This window comes from Cupressus sempervirens, chromosome 4 (assembly GCF_028749045.1).
Source record: "Cupressus sempervirens isolate cs-2001-9-10 chromosome 4, ASM2874904v1, whole genome shotgun sequence".
Lineage (NCBI taxonomy): Eukaryota > Viridiplantae > Streptophyta > Pinopsida > Cupressales > Cupressaceae > Cupressus > Cupressus sempervirens.
The window spans coordinates 315,310,046-315,329,968 of NC_143121.1; the positions used below are offsets into that span (position 1 = coordinate 315,310,046).

The 19,923-nt window shown below is 32.5% G+C and overlaps 1 pseudogene; it reads right to left on the reverse strand.

Moving 5' to 3' along the window:
• Window positions 1-493: 493 nt before the first annotated feature.
• Window positions 494-6,801, reverse strand: LOC149561282 (protein BREAST CANCER SUSCEPTIBILITY 1 homolog; annotated as a pseudogene).
• Between the last annotated feature and the right edge of the window lie 13,122 nt (window positions 6,802-19,923).

Consider the following 19,923-nt stretch of genomic DNA (forward strand, 5'->3'; position numbering starts at 1 on the left):
TTACATCCTATAGATGATTAGCATAAAATTCATTTTGAGAAATTCATATCCCTAAAACAATTTCGGGACTAAATAAATTTATATATTTGAACATGATTTCTTTAAGAAAATTGTTGGAACATGAATAAAATAAAGCTGTATGATAAAATTTTAGTATAACCCATGTTGAAAATGTTAAAAATTTTGTGTGCTGAAGAATACTTACAACAATGGAACCCTTGAAAAATTTACATGTATTTGATGTCCAAGCTATAAACAAAAAATCTGAACAATGGATCCATATAAATAATAAAATATGAATGTAGAGATCTTGCCAAGTCATGGACTGGATCAAAATTTTCCCAGCCAAAAGGGATCATCACTTTTCCAATCAAAAATATCCTCATTTCCATCTCCACTTTGATTAAATAAACCTTGCAATGTTGAGCCTATCTGCTTAGCATCAAAGCAATCAATGAAATCAAATGTGGTTTGTGCTTGAACCTCCACTTCTTCACATCTCTCTCCCAATGTAGAAGCTATCAGGAACTGGTAAGCCCTCTTTAAGGCATGATGTGATCCCTGTGTGTTATTACTCTATCATTGAACATGTATTATGGTTGAAACTTAGTGTTTTGTACTTTAAAGAATCTTGAAAAAAATCAATCAGTTCTAATCAAAAAGATATTGAGACATAACAATCAGAAATAGGAACATAAAACCTACAATCTATATTCAGTATCCATTTTCCTTCCAATATTTCCATCAAAAATTTCAATGTTCTTCTGCAAGCAACATTTTCATCAGTAGATGCAATTACATGGGTTACAATTGGACTCCATGTCTTGGAGATAGTCGCACCAAGGAGATTTGCAAAAAAATTTAGAGTTTCCTACATCTAAATGAGATTTTTTTATTGATAGAAAATTGCAATAGCATTTAAAAGAAACAACATTACTGTAACAATTTGCCACTCATTATATACCTTTTGGGTAGTGTCAAGTGCAGAGCCGCACAAAACCCACTTGCAAGACAGACCTAAAGGCCATGTCCATCTTTGCCTTGGTTCAGAACCTGCAAGTATACTAGCAGAGCTTTGGTTACCTCTACAAATGTCAAACACATGATGAGACAATATCAACACAATCAAACAGAACATGAGAAATTCAAATAACTCTTTATTTCTGCTTCTAAAAGTAAATTCAGCAATGACCTACAAGGTAATGCCTCTGTAGTAATCTTTTTCCCCCTTGTATGAAGAGTGTTATCTTGCTTCGTGGCTTTAGGCTTTCTCTCCTTTGGAAATTTGCATGATGCATGAGTAGGGCATAGCATAACATAATCATCTTATAGGCACCAAGATAATCAACCAACAACAATTCAGACCTTAGTTTATCTTGTACAATAATGCAAAAAATAATTGTACAGGGCACAAAATTTCATTTCTCACAATATCCCATCTACACTCTGAGTTAGATAGTGCACAAGGAACATGAAAGCTCCTATGGGAATTTGTGAAATAGAAACCAAGAGCTACTCCCTTTAGTCCACATATAGTGCACTTGATTTTTGTGCCTCTGGATATTTCCATCTTGAGATTCATTTTACAATCACCTTTGAAGTAGACAACTAGTGCCCTGAAATGGGTGCAAAGAATTCTAATATATTTCAATCAATGTTAAATATGTTTACAAGTGCTAAATTAATGGACCATAATATAGGTCAACCCAAAGGGACACTAAAAGAGAGTATTAGGCTGCAAACTTAGCAGTCAATGTCAGATCTTCAAAAGAATGAAACTATACTCTTTCAAATTCTCACCATTCAGCACAGAACTTATGCACATGCACAACATTTAATGACATCTCTTTTACTTTAGTTATTGCCCTTCCATTGTTGTAATGCATCATCTGACCTATAGCCTAGAAGATTGCAACATTAATATGTAGGTTGGTACTGCCATGAACTAAAATATGTGGATGCTGGAAGAAAATAACCTAAATGCTCTCACCTCTAAATTGCTAGATGTTTGAAAAAAAAGCACAGAAAACTTGATTCTTCAATGTGCTAGAATCACTTCCTAAAAAAATTCCAAGGGCTTCTAGCTACCGCTCAATTGTGTTAGCTGGTATAGTTGTCTCTAGATTGGACCACTAACAATGTTTCCAACACCATTTTGACTCACTTGTGCTAAATATATAGTTATATGTTCATGTACTTCGTTCTAGGTAGTGATGGGAATATCCAATGGGTGATGGCCTTGCTGACCCTTAACTTCTGTGTCACTATTTTTTTTTGATACACAACTATTAGTTGTAGACTTACTTGTGGACAATCCAACCATAACATCAAATATGTTAGCTATTGTAAAAGCCAACTCCTTATCTGAATCTGGCCAAGACTCATCAACACCTATGTTGAAAGAAGAATCTCTCACATGAGAGAATCCTTCATCGTTAAGATTCTTGCCACTCCTCCTTTTAGGCTTCCTCCCTCTCTTCTTCTTGCGAACTGCATTTTCACTTACTGTTTTTTCCTTGAGCTTAACATTTCCATTTTTCTTCATTTTATGGAAAATTTGTTCATCACTATTCAAAAACTTAACCTTTTCTTTCTTAGATGGTTTCTTTGGCACAACTGCAGCACCGACATTAGCATTTTCACAACTATTTTCCTTTTCCTGTTCCCTTTCTATATCAGATCCATTTGCACTTTCAACAGTAATAACTAGAATAATTTCATTGTGGCTCTTGTTTACACCATTGACAAGTAATGCATCATCTCCTTCCAATAACTTGGATTCCATCTGAACAATCTCTGATTCTCTAGGAAACTACATTGAAGATGAGTTTTGATGAATCAAACACTGATAAAAAATTAAAATATGATATATTATAACATAAAGAGCCTAAGCTTAAACCAATAAATAGAGGTACCTATTGTTTTCTTGGGCTAAAGTTGAGCTCAACTGAGCAAGGTCTCTGAGTCCATTCAAACATCTCACTATCAAAGGTGTTAGGAACTGTGATCCCAATCTCACATCCATCCTATATGAGAAGTGAAACAAAGCCATAGTATGGGTAAGGCACAAATGGGTTTTTGCATTTATCAGTACCTAATAAAATACACACTAACAAAGTAATTACATTCATGAGAAAATACAATACACATTGTGTTTCTAAAGCACATTGATATCCTCCTCCACAAAATTAAAAATTTTACAAAGCCCAATGTTTTAGAGAAACTTGGCTAAGTCCATACTCATTTCCATCGATTAGCAAAACAAAGATAGAACCACAAGACATAGCATTCATGCATTTAATAGAACACTGGAAGTAGGGAAGAGTCTACTCACATTTTTAACCTCTTGACGGTAACCTTCATCGTGAGAATCCTTGAGATCTCTAAAAGATGGACACATAGAGGGTGATGCTTGTGTAGTTTGAGTGAACTGAGTGGGTTGAGAATTAGGCATCTGAGTGCCATCAAGTTCTTCAATCTCACAGTCTCTAAGCCAAAAAAAGGGTGATAGAAAAGGACTTCCATGTTCATCAAATAGGACCCTATCATTTACAGGATTACCTTTGATGGAATTTTGAGCAATCACACCTGTTTCAGGTTTTCATTGAAGACATGTCTGACCTTCAAAATCAAAAAGTATAGTATCCAAATTTTTCAAAAGCAAATTTCATTTAATACCACCTTTCTCACTTTGGAATACCTTGTCTTTAGAGTTGAAAGGCTTGTTTACAGTTCTAAGAGGTGTTTGTTCAACACTACCAGGTGGATATAAAGAAACTTGAACCCTCTTCTTGGTTGGGAATGAATGCTTCACAGGTTGATGAGGACTAGGAATAGCTAGAGTAGGAAACTTTTGTTCAATAGTTTCTATTTTTGTGTTTTCTATTGCTTGATGAGATGAAACCACTGACAATCAAGAAGGCTTCAAACCACATCCTTTAGCCCTCTTTGACTTTCCCCCAGATTTCACAGATGGCTTTTGCTTGAGGCCATTTGGGGAAGGAATTATATTCTCCTTGCCTGGGTCATCTGGTATTGTGTATCATACAATGGTAAATTCAAATGAAAAGAGCAAAAGCATTGCATATTCAAGGAGGGTTGTAGGGGAATCAAATTTACCTCTAGAGTCTTTTGACATGCAAGGCTACAAACCATAAAGTTTAACACCAGCAGCAATTTTCATGTTCCTATATATGATAACTAAGCTATCCATGTGAGGTGCAAGATGAACCTCTGCAATCACAAAGGTGAACATAATTAATTTTTTATAAGGAAATAATTAGATCTTTGCATCATACCATCACCCTTGGCATCTATAATTAAAAAGGCCATAACCCTAGCAAGCCGCCAATGGTAAATAGGTTTTCAAGGAAGAGACTAGCCATTTTGAAGATCATTATATACTGGTGAAAAGCTCTCAATAATTATAATAAATTGAAAAGCATGAAATTTTATACAAAAGTGGATGAAATTTCAATCTAGGACCCTGCCCATGAATAACTAGAAATCAAAGCCTGATTTGATGGAATTTTATGGGATCAAGCCTATTTTAGGTTTTAATTGAGGAGTTTGATTTGGTAGGGCTATGCTCAAAGACCTTCTAAATACTATTCCAAAAACAATATACACAAAATAAGAGATTTCAAATTACCTCTACATGAACATGGCACTTTGCACACTGGGCATACAAATACAGATTTTATAGACCTCAAAATACAAGTACTACAAACCAAAAAGACATATAAGCTAATTTAGTGCAAGTAAAGATTAATAAATATATATAAGCTTATTCCTTTTTTTTCTATTTTTATTTGGTTTAAGCTTTTATATTCTTTATTTTTCAATATGTGTACACATACACATATTTATGTATGTACATATACACATATTTTGTATTATCTTGTCCTCTTTTTCTCTTTGTTCATTTAAAATTAATTTTTTTGTCATATCAATTGACAGTTATCTAACACCTCTTACACTTTCTCTGATCTGAATTTTTTTTTTTTTTTTTTTAAAAATCTTTTTAGTTAGTTTAGGTTCACAACTTCATTCATTTTTCTTCTTATGGACTCTTTCATTCTAATGATGGATCACAGAATGTGATCTAAATCATTGATGTAAACAATACTCATGTAATCCAATTCAATAACAACATACAAATTATATAAGCTAAACATGTAAATCTCCACCATTAACCCCAAAAAAAAAATTGAACTTTTTTATTTATTACATTTGGAAACCTCTACTTACTTGCAAAACGCATGGTTGTAGGTGAGTGAAGCCGCTTGATCCAAAAAGCTCAAGCTACAGGGGAAAAACATAAATAGAATTAAATTTTATGCAAGTATAATCAATTTAGAAACCACTCAAAATTTAGGGACTTAAGCATTCATGAGCTAAAGAAAAAAAATTTTGGACTAGATGATTTTACAAACCAAATTACTTGAATGTAATTAACATACAAAGAGAACTAGCGTTACAATGAAGACCATAAATTTCACACAAACCCAAGTCCAAATTGACCACACTTTCTCAAAAGAAATTTATGCAGCACATAAGTAAACATCTAGTAGCTTGAACTTCTGGGAAAAATCTAAGACATGCAATGCCCCACCATCCTCACAATAGATTTGTAAGAAAGTTGGTAAATTAACAACAAATGAATCCCAGACCCTTATAGAAGCATCCACAATTTATTAGAAGAACATTCACATGCTTCCTCAAACAAGCTCATGCAATAAGACAATACAACCTTAGCAGAGTATTCAAAGTCTGAAAAGCATCAAACACTGGCATATTTGATAGGAATCAAATATTATAGCAATTTTACCCCATAAACAACAAAACCTAGAGACAATTTTTGCAAATTAAGTTCAAATCATGTCTGTTTTAGAGGATTGGAGACTTTTACCTTAGACAAGATATCAAGTTTTGGAAAGCAACTTCATCGCAAGGGATGGTTAATCCCATCTGGTGATGAAATCCATACTCTTCCTCTACTTTCTCTAGAAATGCCCTGAATATAGAATGATTCAAGTAATTTAAGGGGATGATAAATTGACTTCTTTCATTACCCACATACACTGCACAATGCCCTTTTGGGACATCCAGTGGAAGAGTAGTACATGATCTCCCCATCATCTCATCCTCAAATACAAAATAACTTCTTCGCTTTTGGTAAAGATAATACCCAATTGGTTTATGGGCTTTGACAAACTTACAGAGTGCCCTGATAATGTTCTTAAGAAGCAAAAATTGGTGATTTCCCTTGCTTCTTGCCACTGCAAACTTCAAAACCAATTGATACTTTTGGTATAGGACCAATATCCTAGGAAAGAAAATAGATGAAGATAGGAATGTAGAATGCTTTGGTGGGGAAATGAAGGACATGTTATCTATGTATATATAATAATTCCTAATTAGTATTGCAATTCACAGCAAGCTGACAAAGTGGTCACTGATATAGTGAGTGAGAATGTATGAATGCCTGAATGATGTGATTTTAGTCTTCTCAGCACTTAGTATGTGAGCCAAAACCATGTGTGGCCTCTCTAAATGTATCAAACTTGGGGACAAGTTACTAATTTTGTCTAACAAATTAAGCCTGGTTATTTATATTTTGTCTTCATTTTATTGAGAGCACCATCTAAGAGGGTTCAATTTGGTTTCCACACTAGAGCTCTTCATTCTCTTGGCATTTTGAGGCTCTTTGAAAAGATCAAAGCTCACAACCTTCATCATCAGCTCTTGAATACACTTGCTAACACTTCTCAAAACAGCCTTATCTTTTAGCAACCCCATCTAAACTCCCCCCTTATGACAATCTTGTACAAGACAGCACATATGAGAATCATAGAGGTTATCAAAGAAGTGCTACAAGGAATCCACCATCTGCTACAAGTGTGAGCACTACTACCAGTGGTGAAGAACAGAGTGAGAAGAATCTAGTTGAAAGCAAAGTAGCAAAAAACAAGTTGGAAGATCTCCTTGTTCATGCTATCAATTCTTGACTCCTTCACTTTTATGTAATGAGCTATGAGCTCCTCATCCCTCTACCATAGTTTCAATAGCAACAGATGGCCTTTTCTATCTCCTATTTCTTCCAAATTTTATCAATTATCAAAGGCAGGGGCCGAACCAACTGATCCATATCCATTTTGTCAAAGGGAAATATAATAAGATGCTGGCTATGATTGGGAATTATACATTAAGATAGGATAAATAGAAAATATCAACAAGTCCAATGGACTTATAATGAGTCTGATCAAAATGAAAATTTTAGATACCCATTAATTTGCAACAATGTGCTTTATGTCAGCTATTATTTTCCTAAAACATGTGTCTATTGGATCTAAAAAATAAATCAGAGTATACAGACAGAACATAAAACAAAGTATAAGTTTTAGTAGATTATTGCAGCAACAATGATGTTATTAATCATGAAAAATCGATTACAAAAGAAGCTAGAAGCTGATAGAAATAGAGCCCTACAAATATCTCCTATATCTATTACTATATTATATTACATCTATTCAAAAAATCTGCTACAATCCCAGTCAAACATGTCATACAAAATAATTAAACCATGATATAAACACTTAACCTTGTTGAAACTAATCAAACAGTGAACACCTTGTATTTTTTTGCTCCTACACCTTTAACTAGATCCATGTAGGGCAGTTATATTCAACTATTATGCTCTCTTTTTTGTTTAAGTTCTTTGGAAGCTTCCAACAAAATGAATTATTCAGTTGCACCAATTAGGCAATCTAACTTACAGAAATATTACTTTATAATCGAGACAAAAATACATTGATGATTTTTTTCTGATTGTTGTAAATGGCATTTTACTCAGCTCTGCAAGTACATGATCATTCTAAATGATGTTTTACATGATATATGACTCTTCCATTTTCTTTTTTTCTTGCATAAAAGTTGATTTGCAAAAATTAATGACAATTTCTACCTATGGTAGAGCTGTATGATCTATTAGAACTCAAGATAGTTATTGTAATGCTAAAAAGGTGGTTTTCTATATTTTGTGTTTATTAATGTCATTAGAAAACATTTATTATTTGAGTTTTCTGATAATGAATGACCACTATGATCACTTCATCTGAGCTATCATCAAAATCTTCGATCAAAAACACAAATGAGACCTTAGGTAACTTCGATCAAAAGCTTCTTATCTTGAAAGAGTTACATAATTGCATACCTTGTTAAGAGGGTAAACTTTTCCTCCTTCCTCTGTACCATATTCATTTGTCCTACAAGTCTATTGAAACCAACATAGTTGTAGTGAGGATTCCAATCATGATTAAATATACCATTCTCATGAAATAGAAAATAGGTTTTCAAATGAGTAGAGTGAGTTTGGTCAGGTCATACACTGCTCCCATACTGTGGTTTTAAATTACAGTGCTACTATATTTCCTACAAAGAAACCATCTTAACTATTAATAAAATTCTTCTACCTATCATCAGACCAATCATAATAATAATTTCATTAGTATTTATTGAATTTTAAAGACAAGATAATAAAGTCACCCAAGATTAATATTGAATGGCCTTCAACAGCAACATTTACAAAGTATGGAATAGTCTACACCTCTTTATAAATTATTTCACACTTCTTTTCCAACAAGGGGTTACGAAAGACCAGGTATGATTCCTAGGTGATTCTGAGCAAGATATCCCAGACAAGAGTGTAATGTTACCAATTAGAAATCACCTTGAATCTTGCCCTTGCCAAGTCTATTAGATCCTTGTTTTTAGTAACTAGATCTACTGAATCAATGGGTGAAGCTACTAATGCCTCTACCACCTTTGTTCCTAACAAATCCAAGTTTGATACAGTAATTTTGTGGCTATGCTTGGTCTGTGTTTCTATTCACAATGCCCTTTCCTTATCTTAATTTGTATTGTGTCTTTAACTATTGTAGATGTTCATGTTGAATTTTAAGCACTTCCTAAATCTAGAAAGAGTAAATACATAAGTTAGGTAACAAATAACACAGCCACAACAATCTTATGAAGGCATTATGCTCCATAGACATACATAAATTTATCATAAAATCCAATCACCATAATTCTCAATGTAGTCTTGTTTATGGCTAAACCAAAGATGGCTTCTACATTCAATCAGGCATGTGACATAGCTGAGAAATGTTATCCTTGCTACAATCAGAGGATCAACACAATAAAAGAAGCCATAGAGGATGCAGGCTTGGATGCAAAACTAATCAAGGATGTCAGTGAGACCATCTTAGACAATTTTTCGATTGAGAATCAGGGGTATGACCTGCACAAGCTATTCAGAGTCCATCTTACACACTCTGAAGAGAATAAGGGGAGTTAAGAAGGCACTAGTTGCACTTGCACTAGATGAAGCAAAGGTACACTATGATCCCAAGCAATGCATAATTGCTCAGATAATGCAACTAGTCACAGAAGCAAGTTTTGAGTCAGACTTAATCAATGCAGGAGATGAAATAAACAAAGTTCACCTTAGACTGGAAGGAGTAAACTCAAGTAAAGAAGAAAAGATTATAGAGATTTCTCTACAGTCATTTCCTGGTGTGAACTTTGTAGAAATGGATTCAAATACAGAAATAGTGAGTGTCTCATATGATCCAGATCTAACAGGCCCACAATCTATAATACAATGCATTCAACAAGCAGGTCCAGAACCAAATTATTACAAAGCAAGCCTACGTAGTCCTTCAGGAGGAAGAGACTATGAAAGGGTCAAAGAAATAGAACACTATAAGAAATATTTCCTTTGGAGCTGTGTATTCTCTGTTCCTGTTTTCCTACTATCTATGTTTTTCCTGATGGTATCTTAATGGGAAGACCTAAAATTGGTGAACATGGTGACTCTTGGTACAATCGTCTGATAGGTTTTGTGTACTCCAAACAGTTCATAATAGGCCACAAATTTTATGTAGGTGCATACCATGCATTATGTAGAGGGTCAGCAAACATGGATGTGCTGGTTGCATTGGGCACAAATGCTACTTACTTCTATTCAGTGCACATATATAAATTGTATCAAACAAATATAAAGACAATTCAAATAGGAAAGCCTACACTATAATTGAGAGCTACTTTCTTACATCATTTTTAATCACGAACAGTAAAATATCTATAGCTTAAATAAAAAGACGCTTACACAAGCTCAATTTTGAGAAAAGTAAGATGCTCAACACAAAACAAGAAATGATATATATGTTAAGTATGTAGGAGCTATATAACAAATGACCAATTCTTCATTATGGAATGCCTAGTTAGTACTTAAATTTCTTTCAAAAATTTGGCACAAATTTGGCACCATTTTATCATTTTATTGGAACATCTCGAAGCACTAGTAGACATCGATGAGCTTTCGAAAACACCATAAAATGTTCTTTAATAAATTTTTATGGGTTAAATAAACATCCACTCACACAAGATCAAATTTGAAAAAATAAGATGATTAACACAAAACCAGACATGATCCATGCACATTTTATCCAGGAGCAGCAAAACAAGGGAACAATTCTTTATTACAGAATGTCTAGCTATTACTGAATTTATTTCAAAAATTTGACACAGATTTTTCCAAAAGCCTTAACCCAAACAATTTTTTCTCAATTTTCTAAATATCTCAGACTTTACATCAATGAGCTTTCTGAAAACACTAGAAAAAGAACTCAAAAAAACATTCCATTCAAAGGAAAATCTAACCTTATAAGCAACGATGTCATAAACCTCATCCACTTTTATCCCCGAGCCGATACACTAACGAGCCTAATTAAGACCATTATAGAACTCTATTACAAATTGCACATTGCAATGATCTTGTCTTTGCCCTTTTTTCATGGAAAAATAGGAAAGTTTTTCTCACACCTGAATGGGCTTGTATTTGAATTTGGGATCCATACCCGAAGAGGAGGGAAATTTTTGAAATAAAAAGTCCATTTTGGTCAAAATTTTGACCAACATGGCATAACAAGCCTATGTTGGTCAAAATTTTGACCAACACAGGCATGGATTTAAAAAGAAAGACATTTTTTTTTACCAATTTGACCCCATTTTAATAGATGGTCAAAAATTTTGGTCTAAAAATGGAGTCAAATGTACTAGTGTACATGCTTTAACATTTATAATAACCACATAAGAAGCTATAAATTAGGAATAACTCAAATAAAAAAGAGTTATTAATTTTCAAAGATTTATACCTATATGATAGAGTATCATCCCATCATTCTAGACCTAGAATGAATAAAATTGATTATTTAATAAAGGTATGTTAGTTTGGGCTTCACTTGGTTTTGAGAATACTTTAATATTCTCTACTTAATGAGGCCAACTCCAAAATGGCAGAATCTCATCTAGCCTCACCACCCCCCACCCCACTCCCCTCACCCTAACATTAATCTAAATTCCCCATTATCATCTAATTACATCATTCATTCATTCATCCATTTATGAACTATAACATTCAACCAATAGAATCACATAGCATTCATTAATATGATATAGAATTCATTGCTACACAATACTAATCAAGACTTCATTAAAACATAATAATATTAATTAACATGAAATAAAAAATAATATTAATACACAACATTCATAGATAATTACTGAAAACAACGTTCTTTCATTATCCAACAAAGTTTATCAAAAATGGTTTATCAAAGAGCATTTTTTCAAAATCATTTCTTCTTCTTTTTTTCTTAGCCTTCTTAAATAAAAGGTTGATAGGAGCATCAATATCTTCCTCATTCTCCTCCTCTTGTGGCACATGTAATGTCAAATTATGATGCCTCCTCTTGTTTTGAGAAGCATGAGGTTGTTGCACTAAAGGGGGTTGTATTGCAATAACAAGTAAATCGATTAAATTGGCATACTCTTTTTTTCTTTTCTTTTCTTTTCTTTTTTTTTGTTACAAGTATTTCATTAACTAGTAGAACATAACATGCATTTATCTTACCTAACAATGCCACATCATGTACAATAAAATTTTGATTCACCACCATCTCAACATGTTGAATACTTTGAACATGCTCCACTCCTTCATAATGATGTTCAACATGCTCTAAAATATTCAAAAAAATGTTATATGTTAAATTGCAATTGAATATGTTAAAGTGTATTCATAATTGCATAATTAATTTCTAATAGAAAACTAATACCTCCACCACTATGATGCACATCATGGCCTTAATCACACATAGGTTCTGTGATAGGATTTGAAGGCTACAGTGAAATATTATGCACATTTTATGTAGTCAATTAATTTTGGAAACTAACACCAAAAAGGAAATTTCTCAACTATTCAATTTGATTTATTTTTCATTTGAAAAATTTACTTGTGTCTCATTTGGTGTCCCAGATTCTTGGGTATAGCTTTCATATTCTTGGTGTAAGTGTGTAGCCATGACTTTATAGCCTTCCATCAAAGAAATTTTTTTATCTTCATCTATGGGCTCTAAATTGAATTTTGTGTCATGTATTTTTTTATTAATGTTGCTAGTTTTTCATGTATGATTTGACTAAACAAAATTGTTTGCAATATTATATAAAAGAAAATTATATGAAATTTCATTACTGCTACTTATAAGTATAGAGTGAAGATTCACATAGCCACCAAAGCCAAGTTTGTGTCGGCCAACCTTTTGTAGTCTCACTTTAGTAGATTTAGATTTTTCCTATAGCCTTTGAAAAGTTTGAAACATATTAGATTATATATTTACAAAGATCACTAATTAGTGCATGATTACATTCTACTTAATACTATCATGGTACATCTTCTTTTGCCCTTTTCTGGTTCATTTCCTTTACCATGTAGCATTTTCTCTTTTGCATCTTCTATTATTTCATTCCACTCCATTGGTGGAATCATAAAAATAGCCATACTTGGGGTTATCCTTTAGACCCCTTCTATATTGGTCCCTCATAGTATTTATATGTTTGGATGCTCTTTTGAGAAGTAGGCCATTGTCAAAAATGTTTTTTAACAAAAAGGCCCTCAAAAGATGTAATGAGCTAATTTATTTTTTCAGCACCCTATTCATTTGACCTTTTAAAAAAAAAATTTTGATATATCAATAATTTTAATATAGTACAATTAATGGAAGAAAAAGAAAATATTGTAGCAATGATATGAAACTACGTACCTTTTACATATGGTGGGTCCAAATATCTTCAATGTCATTTCAAAAAAATGATCAAAGAATACATCATTTCCTACAAAAACATCATGGGATTATTAGTCCAAAATGAGTTATGTATAAGTAAGATACAATTACACTATAAATAACAATAATTTTAAAGCACCTAGAAGCTTTCATATTTTTAACAAAAATATATTTTTATTTTCCAACAACAATATCCCTGCAAATGAACCAGTACTAGCCACACAAGCTGCTCCAAGAAATGGTTTAGCTTCAATAGCACTAGTCTCTGTTGTTCTATCAACTAAAGGTGTGTCTATTAGTGCACAAAATAGGTCCATGAGTATAAAATCAACCCAACAAAAAGAAACATTACATGATTAACACATTACAAAATATAGAAAAATAAGGTTTTACTAGTTGTACTTAGCATAGTTGAAGATATTTGCAAGCTCCTTGTTGCCAACAATGTAGTTGGCAATATTAGAATGATGACGGAAGGAGGCATCCACACTTCATCTTGAGATCAAGAATACATTTTTAGAAAAGACATTTGTAATGGATAAAGATCAAATGGGATACTAGCTAGAAGCATCCAAAAATCAAAGTTAACTGTTATAAGATTGATGAAAATAAATAATGTTGCACTAGTAGGGCCACAATCTTCTATTATTGCTCATACTATTTCACATGTAGCTAGTGAACTTCATCTACCAATTCTTGCATTTGGAGCAACAGATCCAGCTCTCTCATCATATCAATATGGAATGATTGGTTTCTTTAGGAGAAATGGATAGCTTCTTTTTGTGGTTGCATATATAGATGATATGTATGGAATGATGGCAGTTGCAGCTGGGATTAGTTTCTATGGCTAGAATGATATAATTCTCACATTGTATTTTTTTGTGCACTAGAATTAATTTCCATATTTATACTAGGGTTCTCTTTGTATAAGTAGTGCATAAATTTGATGCATGAATGTGGTTTATAACCGGTGCATTGTTTCTTCTTATAAGAGTTGTTTTATAAACTTTGGAGCATAAATTAAACTGTGATTTTCAAGGATGTCCAAAGGCATAAGCCACATTATTAGCAAAGATATTTTCAACATTGTTTATTTTCATTTTCAATTGATAAAGATCAAAGTTAAGTGTTATAATTTTGTAAAGAGAAAGTTTTACTTGAATAAAGATTGTGTGCTACAACCCTCACCATATTAACCACATAGTCTCACAAGTATCACAAAGTCCTATAAGAAGAACACATAATATTTTAGATCATGATCAATAAGATACTATAAAATATAAGCATCTATTGAACTTTTATTATTGCTTAAGATTAATTATTACTTACCTTCAAAGAATTGATTCTAAGTATCAATTCTTCTTTCAGTGCCTTTGTCTCCTCTATTATGTTTCACTTAAGCACAAGGATAAAAATTTCATCATTGCATTTATTTATAAGCTTATGAGCCATTAAGTTGGAGTCATTGCTACATGTGATGTTATCAACAAATGCTACCTAAGTTTTAGATCATATTTGATATACTATCATTTTCACTTTTCCCTATCAATAAGTATCAAGTTGACATCAATATTAGTAAAATTCCATCAAAATAACTACAAATCCATAAAGAAAAGAACATAATAATATTAAAAAAATCTATATAATTTGTACAATTACACTTATTAAGGTTTACCTTTACTAAAGGAGGTGTGTGAGCTAGTACATCCCCACCTACACCTTGTGGGGTATCCATGTTCCCCTATGAAAAATATTAGTAATTCTTAACAATCAACAGTGAAATGAAAGTAACAAACTTACCAAAACAATTTATTAATAAAATAGTAGATTATATATTGGAGTTAATATTAAGTGGAGATAATTGGTTTAAATGTTATACTTACCAGTCGCATGATTGGATTTTTTTTTTGTATCTTCATGATTCAAATTGTAATATATAAGAAGCTCTTCCCTTGCACTTATTGATGTTATCATAGATACAAACACATGATTTCCCTTGCTTGCCTCGAATATTAAACTCAGCCAATTATTAGTTGACATAAGTCAAGAACTATTTATAAATCCTAAAATATTCCCTATTTCTTTTGGCCTTCCATCAATACACATATCAAGCCTTCTAATTTTTATCATTTTCTTTGCATTGTATATAATTTGGTGACAATGCATACCTAATTATATTTTTTTTTATTGCACAATCTGCATTTGATTGTTGTAATTGTAACAAGGTCCTACATGCTCCATCAATTAAACAAGTTTATTGTAATTGACCTTTATGTCATCCATGGAAAATAGGTCCAAACCATGTAATAAAGATGGATCTATGTGATATATCCTTTCATTAACAAAAAAAATAATGTTAACTAGAGGAATTTTCTTGGGGTACCCATTCTTTTTGAAGATGTGTGTACCTTAAGGGTACCTTCCTATCAACTTCACTCCCATTATCATAAGAACATGAACCCCCCTTAGAAACCAAAAATTGCATTCATTTATTGAATTTTCTTCTAATCTATTGACCTCTAGTTGATCTCCCTATTTTATACCTACTAGATGTCTCACTTGTGTCTTCTATTCCTGCCTTTTCCTCACTTGAGGAAGATAGATCAGATAAAAACCTATTTGGTGATACATATTGATCCATGTGACTATTCAAGAACCTGGTCAAAGGCATTAAGAATCCTACATATTTAAGTCATTTATCTTAAGTTATCCAAAAATTACATGATATATATGCTACAAATTATGTAGAAGACAAAAATTACATGATGCATTCATTGAAATCATTATATATATTTTAATTCCTTAAATCTACTTTATGTGTGATAGTTATGCCATATCATTGTATATACTCCATTAAAGTAGAGTTTAACACATATTAACTTATTTATAAAAACATACAAGTCAAAAAAATTGTATAAATAAATCATGACCCCATCATACTTGGCATTGATCATATACTGACATACATTTCATTGATCATCATCTTCATCCATGTCATCATCATCATCACTATCATCATACTTGTCACTTCGATCATCATCATCACTACCACCATCTTTATTATGATCATCACCATCTTAATCAACACGATCATCATCATCATCATCACCACCATTATTGTCAACATCACTAGAATCATCATCTTCTTCTTATTGTTCATCATTGTAACAATCATTCGTAATCATCACTTACTTCATCTTCTAATTCTTCAATATCTTCTTCTTCCATCACATTATAGTTTACCACCCTTCCTCTTGGATCATATCTAAAAATAAATGTTTAACCTAGTTTATGTAGAATGTCAAAGTAAAATACTTGTTCACATTGGCTTGGAAAAACATAGAGCTCATCTCCAACTAGCTCAAATGACCTTGTATTAATCATTGTAAATTTACTATCATGTTCAATAATAGTCTTATCAATATCATTTCAATTTATTCATAGCTTGTACCATTTGATGATAAATAAAACTTATTTGAATGATTTAATGTTGTACTCAAGTATATCATCCAAAATGCCATATTATTAATTTTGAGATTGTTGAGGATGTATGTCATTCCTAGATAAAATATTGGTAACCTCAAAGGCTACACTTATCCTAAAATCACAAGTTTTCTTCATTTCATCTAAATTTTTAATATGGAAATTTAAGGTCATTGTAGTGCATAGCTTTGTGGTGTTTGATCTTCAATTATTCAAACATGTCAAGATTATTTTCACTCATCTATGAGTTGATATTAAATTTATGGGTGATGATTAGTAATCTTTTACATACCTTTCTATCTCTTAAGCTATGTACTAGATCAAGTACCATTGGCATATTATTAGGATCTCCATTATGATGAAATTTTTTAACCAATGATGCAACACCATCCCATGTGAATGAGTGACCATTTTCATGAGACTATTGAATCCATACTGTCATCCAATCAAGGTTGTTTGCAATATACAAATGTAGTACATTCCACTCATGACCAAATATAAAAAAATAACTAGACAAATTAGAAACAACTTATATTGATGATGGATCAAAATTACTTAACTACAATAACATCTTATAATTACCTCTCACTTTCATCAATCTACCTTTCCCCGTCAACTACTCCCCTTCGATTTTGTTAATGGAATTGGGATCTCAAATGTGATCTACATGGATCTTTGATGCAAACTTGGAAATATATTCACTAATGTACACCATGGTCTCATATACCATATATCCCCCTACAATGAAACCCTCAAGATGTGCTTTTTGTCAAACCAAGCCCTTCATAAATTTTAAGTGTCTCTCAACTATCCATATTGACCTAGTTTTTATAGGTCCACATAATTCAATCTCTTCAACTTGATGTATGAGGTAGTGTTCTTGAGCATTGAAAAAATTTGAAGGTAGACACTTTTGAATTTCACATATAAGTTGTGGAATTATTCTCTTCCAAAATTTTATATTTATTTTTTTATCAATTTCTATAGATGATAGCCACCTAAAAGAGATTCAACATGCAAGAACATATAAACAAGATTTTAGGAAAAATATATAAACAGTAAAGCAAGTTATAAATATAATATATGTACATTGTTCTAAAAAATAACACTTCTAACCTCATGTATTTTTTAAGATCATATATAACTTGTCGGATACTATTGTCAAACTAGTGTAGGAGGGATAGAGGTAGGATGTACTACAATCATTAAAAGGTGATCTTTTCAATATATTATAAAATAATACAATAGGTTGTACATTCAATTTTATAAATATATTGTAAATAGAGAACATGAATTACCTTAACAAAAGTATGTTAATCATGTGTTTTTTGTAAAAGTTGATAAAAGCCAACTTTAGAGCTCACCAAGATCACCTACATGCAAATGACCTATTGAAGAGAAACCAAAGAAAGAAGAGGTGGAGCTTGGAAAAATTAAACAGACTGAGAGAGAAGATATTGTAAACAAAAAAATATGTGTTTCTATACAATATGCCTTAAAAATGAGTTATGAGTTGAGAAATACAATGAAACAACCCAAATATAAAGGCCTCAAGGAAGCTTGTAGAACAAACTGGGAAGTGCTAGAAGATAAGGTTGACAACTAAGCATACATCCACAAAAGGTGGAATATCTTTGGACAAGGTGAGGAGATAAGTATGACTTAGATAGGAATAAACTCCCATGTTGTCAACAACTCCTAGATTACAACTAATAAATGAAATGCATTAACCTAAGTAAACTTAAGCAAAAGCATAAATAATAATTATTTACTCTAACACCCCCCCTTAAGTGCAACTTAGGGGAATGCACTTAAGCTTACAACAACTAAGATGAAATGCAAAATGGGTCCTAGCAACAAGGCCATGTTAGGTACCCATGTACAATGCAAAGAAATGCAACCTCTGAAAATGGGGAAAGAGAGAAAACCACATGGGAAAAACCCTCACCTAAAAAGACGTAAAAAAATCTAATGAAGGACTAAACAAGCCTCCAACTAGAGGAATGTCCTAAAAAATAGGAACAAAGAGAATATCATGAAGAGCATCACTAGAGCATGAAGAAGCCACAAACTCTATAAAAAAGAAACCACTAATCTAAAAAACCTCCATGAAAATAGAAGGGATGAATTGAGAGTGTCTATATGATAGATGATCTATCTCACCAAAATGCATAGGAAGACAACCACTGCAATCACCTAGTATATAGGATCAACCATTGAATACATAGCTCACACTACCGAACCATCAAACCAAAGAAGCATTAGAATAATAGAATAATGTTCCCTTAATGTAGATGAGGAGAGATGACAGGAAACTAAAAAGGTAGACCAAAATCCTTTGAAGAAAGAACCAAAAATGATAAGAGAGTTGAAGAGGTACAAAGACCTCTAAAGGCATGGTCACCGATGTTGTATGGGGAAAAAAAGGAAGAGGGCACAAAAGTGAAAAATAACTACCCCCCACATAGTACTTTATAAAATAGTGCAAGTATAACTATCTCAAAATAACATTCATGAACCCGAAATGCAAGAGTGGAACTTTATCTCACTGTGTTTGCATAAAGATGTTTACAAATGATAGCTACAATGATCAAAAAAGGAAAAACACTAATACAAAAGATCCCATGCCATGAAAATGATCATATGACCTGGAATACCCAAGATATCCACCATAGAGAAAAAAATATCAAAAATATGATAGAAAGAGAATGGGGAAGAATTTGAACGAAATTATATAATTTATGAAAAGATGACAAAACTAGCTTTCCAAATATATAACATTTTCAAAAAACAGAGATGGGATGCACAAGATATGCTTGTTGGAGTGAAAAATAAATAACTTTGGACTTTAACTACAAAAATGAGCCACAAAACTATATCAAACTTGAAAATGCCTACACCAATGTCTCTATCTTGGATCCATCTTTCTAGCACTTCTTTTGGATTGGAAAAATATCTTTGTATGCTCAAATTATAGCCAAAAAATATGAGTAGGTCAAAAAGGGACCTTGGAGAGCCTATAGGTTTGATGATGCAATGTTGACATCAGCAAGTCGCTGCATTAAAATTGATGGCCTCACAACTATCATAGCAAGAAAAAGAGCCACGTGGTGTGCCACATGGTAGGAGGCTTATGTATGTGGGTGATGTGGTAGGGGCCACAAGGTAGATGCCAATGTGGCACCAATGCCACATGGAAAACATCAGTCGTAGTAGGTATAGGTGGCAATGGGGCCGCAAGGGTGGCTGTGGAGCA